Raw genomic sequence first — 6,993 nt, forward strand, 5'->3', positions numbered from 1 at the left:
ACAATAAGTCTCTTCTCTTTGAAACAGGAAGCATCATTTGGTCCAGCCTAAAAGAGGGGTCCTTCTTGTAGCCTCCTGGAGGAGTGTCACCCAGGATTGGCTCCGGTGCTTCCTTCTGCCCCCTCCTTGGGCTGAGGGGGCTGTAGGGTGGGATCAAGCAGCCTTTGAGGAAGCAGGAGATGGGGCCCCAGGAGTAACCCTTACTTAAAGCTTCCCTATAGCTAGAACTGGAAGGACTGGGTCATATTTGCTGGGGAAAGATCGGTGTCCTGGTCTTTACCACTTTTAATTGAAAATAAAGTAAATGATAAAATTACTGTAATATAATTCTAGATTGTCTGTTTCCCAAGCTGTGAGTTTTTCAAGGGTAGCAAGCAGGTCTTATCCATCTTTGAATCTCTGAGTACTTCTGAGTGCCCTGGAGAATGAATTTAGGAAGGCAGGAAGGAAAGATGGAAGGAAGGGAGGAAAGATTCAGTAGGGCAAGAACCCTCCATTATCTTCACTTCTATCCACGTCTCTAAATAATTTTAAGTTATGATAGGTTAAGAATTTAGACGTTCTTCTATCTGATCCTGGCTACACTGTACCCTAGGACATACATGCAAAGTAACTTGGCTAAAGCACAGAATATTTGGGGGCACCTGGGTGGCTCAGTCAGTTGAGCATCCGACTCTTGATTTCGGCTCAGGTGATGATCTCAGGGTCCTGAAATCGAGCCCCATGATGGGCTCGTGCTCAGTGGGGAGTCCGCTTGTCACTCTCCCTCTGTTCTTCCCCCAACTCGCTCGCTCTTTCTCCTCTCAAATGAATAAATAAATAAAATCTTTAAAGTACAGAGTATTTGTATTCTTTCCCCAGGAGTGCCCAAGGCGAGGTTGCAGAACTGAGACAGGGAAATTCAGAGACCTCAAAGCTATCAGTTCCCACCACTGTTAGTTTGCTCCTGGGAATCAGACTGACAGGAAAAGAGCAGTGAGGTTGGCTTTGTTTCATTAAGCAGGTTGCTCAGTCCAAAAAGACTATTTCACAGAAAATAGTCCATTTTCAATGAACTTTCTATGATCTATTCAAGCAGCCCAATTTGCCTTCTCTCTTGGGAAGATATTGTATATGAAAACAGTTTTTTCAGGCTTTAGTGTTCTATAAAAACGTCAGCTAATTAATTTTTCCTTTTTCAAATTTTTTTACATATTTTTTTATCTTACATTGTAGACAAGGCTAGAGTCCATGTGCAATATAGAATAGTAGTTTTAGGTAACGCTTTTTTTAGGGGCGCCTGGGTGGCTCAGTCATTAAGCATCTGCCTTTGGCTCAGGTCTTGATCCCAGGGTCCTGGGATCAAGCCCCACATCGGGCTCCCTGCTCGGCGGGAAGCCTTCTTCTCCCTCTGCCACTCCCTCTGCTTGTGTTCCTGCTCTCGCTGTGTCTCTCTCTGTCAAATAAATAAATAAAATCTTTAAAAAAAAATAAGTAACTATCTTTTTTTTAAAGATTTTATTCATTATTTGACACACAGAGAGTGAGCACAAGCAGGGGAAGTGACAGGCAGAGGGAGAAGCAGGCTCCCCACTGAGCAAGGAGCCCAGTGTGGGACTTGATCCCAGGACCCTGGAATCATGACCTGAGCCCAAGGCAGATGCTTAACAACTGAAGCTGGTGCCCTTAAGTAACTATCTTTGAAGTCACACAGATCTTGGGTTCAAATCCAGACTCTACCTTAATCATCATGTGACCCTAAGCTACTTAATTTCTATGATCTTTAATTTCTTCTTCTGTAGTGGTAGTGAGCATCAGATATAACACATGTTAAATTCCCAGCAGAGCACCTGGCCCAGACTAACTGCTCAAAAATATCAGCTACCATTAATAATAAAATCATAATAAATATTAGCCATTACTAATCAGTTTATTACATGCAGGGAAGTTAAACTCTCTTGAGGAAGATAAGATGTCTGATCCTTTCACCCAGACAGGCTGGGGTCTGGGGTGGTAAACAAAGTTGCAGCTCCGGGTACCCCCTAGGTAATCCATTGCCAGGCAGCTTCTCCAGGAGACTCAGCAACCCAAAGACATTGGACAGAGAGGAAGAGACTCTGAGTGTGAGACAGCTGAAGGGATACCATGGGAACCAGATGAACTCAAAAGGTTCCAAGTGGAAAGTGGAAGAAGGAGATTGAGGAAATCTGAGACCCCAGAAGGAAGGTTGGAGCTTTATTTTACTGGGTGCTAGAGTCCTCGTGTTACCTATGGCCAGGAGTCCATAAAGGCACCACCAGGGCCCAGCTCACTTCTGCATCTTTCTCCAACCCAGTGTTGTAGTGGTAAATGTTTAACAACCAGCTTGGGTGGGATGGCCTTTGGCATGTAAATTTTACTGATATAAGGAATGTCCAGTACATAATTTACAAATAATAGTAAAATATACAATACTCTTTATTGTAAATAACATAGATCCAATTAATCGATAAGCCAAAGGCTTTCGCTGATTTTTGCCAACCTCTCGTATGGAGAGACAACCTAAGGTCGCAATTGGCAAATGAGTATGGTTCTGACATGAATGTGGGTTGGTATTTCATTTATAGTGACAAGTGACTTGCTCATGATAATACTGGAAGAATATTTCCTCACTTTTGTGCTATTCCCAATATAACAGCTACAGATATGATATACACTTATAAATTCAATCTTCATTATTAATATTTTCTGCATCACTTCAAGCAAGTTCCAGTCACTGATTGTACTTGTATCTTCACTGAGAATCTGAGCTTTCCTCAGATATTCACATGGCCGGCTCCCTCACTTCCTTTACATCTTTACTCAAAAGTCACTTTTTGAAGGCACCTGGGTGGCTCAGTTAAGCGTCTGCCTTCGGCTCAGGTCATGATCCCGGGGTCCTGGGATGGAGCCCTGCAGCAGGCTCCCTGAGTCTGCTTCTCCCTCTCCCTCTGCCTGCTCATGCTCTCTCTCACTCGCCCTCTCTCTCAAAGAAATAAATAAAATATATTTTTTTAAAAAGTCACTTTTTTAATATGGCTTTCACTGACCACCCTACCAAGATTGCAACATCCACACTCATGCCCACACATTCAATCCTCCCTCTAAGCTTCATTGTTCTTCTTAGCATGTATCTTAGCATGTATCGCTTTCTAACATTCTGTGTATTTCACTTGCATATATTTGTTATTCTGTCTCCCTTACTATAATATAAGCTCCCCAAGGGTAAGGATTTTTGTCTGTTTCGCTCACTGTTGAATCCTCAGTGCCTTGAACAGTGCCTGGTACATAATAGGTCTCAGTAAATATTTGCCGAGCAAATGAAGGAATGTATGAACTCCCACAGCTAATTAGGCTAATGAATCATCTGGCCCCACTGGTTCTGTCTTCTCATAGCATTCCTATTCATCCTCTGGTCTCTCTCTCGGTGCCCCCACGCTCCCCCAGCAAGCTAGACGTGGAGATGCACCATGCGCACCTCTCTCCAGGAAAGAACTTGTCTGGCTATCCGCTCCCATATTAACTGCAGAGAGCGACTGTCCTACGGCAGCCCAAACCCAAAAGCTGATCGAGACATGGGTATAAATGCCTGGCCTTTCAGTGCCGATGAAGGATATCTGTCAGACCAAATACACTGCGGAGCTTCCAGTGGGGCTGGCCATGGCTTTGTCATGCCCGTAGAGGGGAGGAAAACTTTTCCGTTCTTCCCTTCTTCTGTCTTTGGCTGGTCTAATAATTAAATTGACATAAGATTAACAGAAGAAAAAAAAATTTAATTTCCTAGGGACAGGAACCCCAACAATATGAGGTTCAAAGATAGTGAGGCAGTTGAGGCTTATATGCTATCCTGAGCTAAGGAGAAGGGGGTAGGGGTCTGGAACTTCAAAAGGGGTGGAAGGCAATTCACAGGAAGTTGGGAAGAACAAATGTTTGGTAAATAAATGTTTGCCATACCAGGGCGATAAGTCTTTCTGATATAAAAAGTTATCTCTGGTTTTAGCTCTCTTCCTGGTACAGGCCCCCTCCATCTAAATTCTTTCAGGCAGTTAAGGGAGAGGTAAAAAAAATAAAAAAATAAAATAAAAAAACTCTCCCTGAGTCTGCTGGGCCTTGATAACCTTCAGCTCAAAATATCCACGTGCCACAGAGGCATATTTTGGGTCACATATTTGCTCCCCCTCACCTGCATTGCAATTTGGTTTCTCTCTCTGCCCCCTCCTGCTTTCCCCCCTCCCTTCCATAGGAAAGAAAAAATGTCCTGCCCACCCAACTCCATCCCAGAGTTTGCTCCTGGGAACCCAAAAGGGAACAAGCAACTACTATCTCTCACCAGCATTAGGCCATTAATTGCCTCTCTGGTCTCCCTGGTATTAGTCCTCCCCTCCGACCTCTCCCCCCAGTGCAGCCAAAGAGATCTTTCCTAAACCAAACTCAACCCCATGCTTAAAACCTTCACTAGTTTCCTGTCGCTCTCAGCACACAGAAACAAAACCTTTGCCGTAACCCAGAGGGCCTAGGGTGGCCCAGCCCCTGCCTACCTTGTCTGCCTCGAGCCCCACCACTGCCCTGGCAGTTGGTGGTCCGCCCAGAGAAGCTATTCTCTGATGTATCACAGCACTTCCCACTTCTGGGTTGTTGTTGTTTGTTTGTTGTTTGTTTTTGTTTTTTAACATTTTATTTATCTGTCAGAGAGAGAAAGTGCACACGCAGGGGGAGCGAGCAGGCAGAGGGAGAAGCAGGCTCCCGGCTGAGCGAGAAGCCCAATGCCGGACTCCGTCCCAGGACCCTGGGATCATGACCTGAGCCAAAGGCAGACGCTTAACCGACTGAGCCACCCAGGCGCCCCTCACTTCGGGGTTTTACTCATGTTACGACCCCTGCCCAGACCAAGGGTTTTCAACTCTGACTGCACGTTAAATCCCTCGGGGAGTTTTGTCTGTCTTTAAATCTCAATGCCCAGGCCACATCCAAGACCAAGCAAATCGGAGTCTCTGGAAGTGGCATCCAGGCATCAGTATTTTTCAAACCTCCCAGATGATTTAAGAAAGCAGCCGCACCTGAGAAACACTGGCATAGATCCTTGCTGTTCAAAGGCTGAGTTCCCTGGTAGGAGATGAGTTTCATTAAGGCAGGAATCAGTTCCACTCTGTCCATTACTATGCCCCCAGCATCAAGAAAGATGCCTGACACATAGTAACTCTTTAGTAAATATTTGTTAAATCTTGGGGCCCCTGGGTGGTTCAGTCGATTAAGCATCTACCTTCGGCTCAGGTCATGATCTCAGGGTCCTGGGATCGAGCCCCACATCGGGGGGTCCCTGCTCAGCGGGGAGTCTGCTTCTCTCTCTCCGGCGCCCCCTGCTTGTGTTCTCTCTTTCTCTCTCTCTCTCTCTGTCAAATAAATAAATAAAATCTTTAAAAAATATATTTGTTAAATCTTGAAGGGATTCCAAGTGGCCTGGAAACCTCCCAAGTATTGCCCACTGCGGAAGAAGCAGGTGAAGAGGTGGCAGGGATGAAAGCTTCGCTATGAATAGAGGTGTGCTGAGAGTGTGTGAGAAGCCACTTGGCAGCCCCTGGAGACTGAGAATCTCAATGATAAATAGGTTGGTGCCAGAGCCTGAAGGACACAGGAGCTGTAAAGGATGTAATGTGTCATCTGCATGAGGCAGAATAGAAATGGGTAAAACAAGGGACACCTGGGTGGCTCAGTCAGGTTAAGCATCTGCTTTGACTCAGGTGATGATCCCCGGGTCCTGGGATCAAGCCCCGAGTAGTCATCATCCTTGGACTCCCTGCTCAGCGGGGAGTCATCTTCTCCCTCTCCCGCTACCCCTCCCCTGCTCATGGGCTATCTTTCTCTCTCACTCTCTCTCCCTCATGCTCTCTCTCTCAAATAAATAAATAAAATCTTAAAAAAAAAAACTGGGTAAAAGAGGAAAGAGATGAAATCTAGAATGGTGGAGGATCAAGGGTGTTCAGTGACTAAAAGAAGATGCAGCACAAATACTAGTAGATGTTAGACACACCAGACAAACCCCTTCTCGGTAGATTTATTGATCTCAGAATTTGATTCTCTCTCTCTCTCTCTCTCTCTCTCTCTCTCTCTCTCTCTCTCACACACACACACACACACATCCTCTTGCACTGATAGAGTTCATCATCCTCATCTCTCGGGATAGAAAGCTCTGGTTTTAGCAAAACCTCAGTCCAACTGCAGAAACGTCTGATGCTGAGACAGAGAAGACCCTGTGTCATAGTGAAGAACTGTAATGGGGCGTGCGCTGGTCTCAGGCATAGATGGAGGACTGAGCTCCCCAGTCTGGAGTCCCCAGCTCCTTGGATGTCAGCAGAGTGGTGAGTACAGGGAGTGAGCCAAAGGGGTCCCCTAGGCTATCACTGGTGACCTTGAGAAGGTGATAATGGGGCTCCAAATGAGCTTCTCTTCTCCAATAAGGATTATTAGTTTGGAAAAGCTGAGGTGTTGGAAGCATAGTCGGCTATATCAAGCAGGGCTTCCCAAAACCATGTCCAATGATCAGTTCATCTCACTCAAACTTCTAGGCAAGAGGCTGGAATCCCACAACATAGTGGCCACTGACTTCATCTCCCTCCTCGCGATCACCCTCAGTTTAAAGATTAATTCATGATTCATTCACTTACTCAGCAAATATTTGCTCAGTGTCTATTATTCATACTGTACTAAACTCTGATGGTACAGTGGTGAAATAAAGGATAGTCCCCATTGTCTCAGAACTCAGAGTCTAAGGGAGATGGTTTTCAGACATTACTGAGAAGAGCCATCAACCACATCATTCATATATATATATATATATATATTCATATATTCATTCACATTATATATATATATAAAGGTAATGTGGGTTTCTTTTTATTTATATAGCTGTCATCATAGGTACATAGTGCCATAGATACAAATATGCTTTTACACTTACTATTATTATATATTATAATATGCATATCCTTTGTTATTTTA

The sequence above is a fragment of the Eumetopias jubatus genome, unplaced genomic scaffold, assembly GCF_037043125.1.
Source record: "Eumetopias jubatus isolate StellerSeaLion01/CBP00866 unplaced genomic scaffold, mEumJub1_p1.0 scaffold_9, whole genome shotgun sequence".
Classification (NCBI taxonomy): domain Eukaryota; kingdom Metazoa; phylum Chordata; class Mammalia; order Carnivora; family Otariidae; genus Eumetopias; species Eumetopias jubatus.